Source organism: Bidens hawaiensis, unplaced genomic scaffold (genome assembly GCF_021521415.1).
Source record: "Bidens hawaiensis isolate Kalapana, Puna unplaced genomic scaffold, B.hawaiensis_p1.1 tig00038969_1, whole genome shotgun sequence".
In the NCBI taxonomy this organism is placed as follows: Eukaryota; Viridiplantae; Streptophyta; class Magnoliopsida; order Asterales; family Asteraceae; genus Bidens; species Bidens hawaiensis.
The window spans coordinates 43,642-46,305 of NW_027496833.1; positions in this window are offsets into that span (position 1 = coordinate 43,642).

Consider the following 2,664-nt stretch of genomic DNA (forward strand, 5'->3'; position numbering starts at 1 on the left):
ACAAAAGTATCACTAATTGAAACATGATTCAATTATAAGCAATGAAATCTTCCTCTGATTCCACATCAACCAAGGAATCGTTGGTAGATGAAAGAGCGAGAACATGACTTTTTTAGGGATGGATAAAAAAACCGGTTATAAACAAGTAAAAGATCAAATTTGAAGTTTGAGCAATTATGGTCATTTCTTAATTTAGCCCAAATATACCAACCTTGAAAATCGGTGCCATGACCGCTATCTAGGAATAAAAAATCAGTCTAATAGCGCCGCTAATTGCGGTTTCAGTATTCTGGACGGTTATTGGCACCGCTATTTTGCGAAAGTCCGCTAACCGCTATCTCACTGCTATTGACAGCATAGCTTCCCGAGTACACCCAACTTTCCAGTCAAACGTATAGGATCCGTCTCGCAACTTTTACAACTTTAATCTGAACACTATATAAGAAACATATATTGGGTGATTAACATGACCCATATTGAATAATCTTTAAAATAGTTAATTTGATTCAGAATCTGAAGAAACACTAAGTGACCCCGGCAGATTACGGATAATCTGGGGGTTAAGTAGATGTTTCACACGAGGGTTAGCTCCGGCAAAGATGGTTATTCCTCTGATGACCTGCAAAACAGACACCGTGAGCTCGTCACTGAGAAGGGGGGGTACCTCCTTATGACCACCTCCGGCGTGAGAATCAGACTAGATTGCTCTTGAATATAAGTGTATATTAAGAGAAATTGCTAGAGCAGATATCAGATATTATATGGGGATATAAGATAAGATATGATACCGTTCCAAGGTGTTGGAGTATTTATAGCCGAAGGTAGGTTTCCAAGCAGGTACAGCCAGCTGTATAATATTCCTTTTCTACCAACTGTGGGCTACACACGTGCCATGCTGGTGGTTGGTGGGTAGGCAGCGGCTGATAGTGACATTGCCGACTGTGTACTATTCCTTTTCCACCAACTGCAGGCTATGTACGTGCCACGACAAGGGTTGGTGAGTAGGCAGCGGCTGATAGTGACATTTTGTACTAGAGCGTGCTCCTCGTCGTACTGTTGTCAGTGAGCTGTCACCCTGTGATTGGTTCATGGGCTGCTTTGGTCAGATCTTGTCTATTTTGTCCATACCTTGGCAGGTATAGTACAAAAGATCCTCCAGAAGCGTACGGACTGGCTCATTTGGGCGGGAGTATTCCCGCCTTGCTCATTCCTTCTTCAGGTGACTACTGAATTATTGAGAGTTAGTGCCTTGTGCGTGTAGCCTTGCTATTAGTGCGGGTAGCCTTCCCTGATGGCTTGTATCCGCAGTTGCGGGAACAGGCGGGGTACTTCACCATTGGGAGGCTTTTCCTGCGGGAACAGCTGGCGTACTGCGCGTAAGGTCTTCATCTCTCTGAGCATGGTGGATCCTGCGGAACCAGTTGGTCTTTGCGCAGAAGTCCCTCTTCAAGGTGAGTCTTGCGGGTCCAACTGGGCCCTGCTGGGACCTACCTCTTCAAGTCCCCCCAGTCCAATGTTATTCTCATGAATTGTTAATAAGTGAGGTGAACTTTTGGACTTAAGCAAAGGGTTTTGAAAAGGGTTTTTAGTTTTAAGGTTTTCCGTGGGGATTCTTCCCGCGGTTTTCCTAATGTCACGCAGAATTTCCCACTTTTCTGCTTGATCTTTGGGTATGATGCGGGTGTAACATCCCGAAATTTCTAAAATAATATTAATTGTATTACTTAATAATAGAGGGAAAGTTTACTCGGGTTATCGGGAAATAAATAAATAGAGTAGGAGTTGGTATGGGTCGGGCTAGTGTTGGGTAATGGATATGGGTTATGGACTTGGGTTATGAAAGAAGGAAGGAGAGTCCATGGGCTTAAGCCCATGATCCCTAAATATAAATACCATTAATCACCATTTAATCCTCATTCTCACATATTCCATACACCACCAAAACACACACAACACCATCTTATAACCCGAACCAAGATCCGAAGGAGAAAACCCGAGCTTGTTGGTGCTGGAACGTCATGACGGACCAAAACAACATCAAGGCTTAACCGTGTTCGTAGTTCGACTCGTTCAAGGTACGTTTATAGTTAGAAATCGTTCGTATAGGTTCGGTTTGATTTGAGAAATGATAGATCTGAGCTTGTATGGTAAAAACGAATCCAACAAAGCTAATCTTACTGAAAATGGTTATGATTTGGTGGGTTAATCGATTGATAAAAAGAACCTGTAACCTATATGCCTAAATCGCACCCTTTAAACATCGATGTTAGGTCGATTTGATGGTTGGGGTTTGTAGGCGCTGGTCAGACGATTCCATGGATACCTAAATCGAGTTATTTGGTTAAGAAACGAAGGATTTAAGAGCGAACAGTAGCTGCAGCCGACAACTTCGCCTGCAAGCTAAGTTCGCCTGATGAACTTCGCCTGCAAAGCTAAGTTCGCCTGACGACAACTTCGCCTAAAAGCTAAGTTCGCCTGACGACAACTTCGCCTAAAAGCTAAGTTCGCCTGATGAACTTCACCTGCAAAGCTAAGTTCGCCTGACGACAACTTCGCCTAAAAGCTAAGTTCGCCTGACGACAACTTCCCCTAAAAGCTAAGTTCGCCTGATGACAACTTCGCCTAGAGTCAAGTTCGATTAGAAAATAGATTAAAACGATAAGT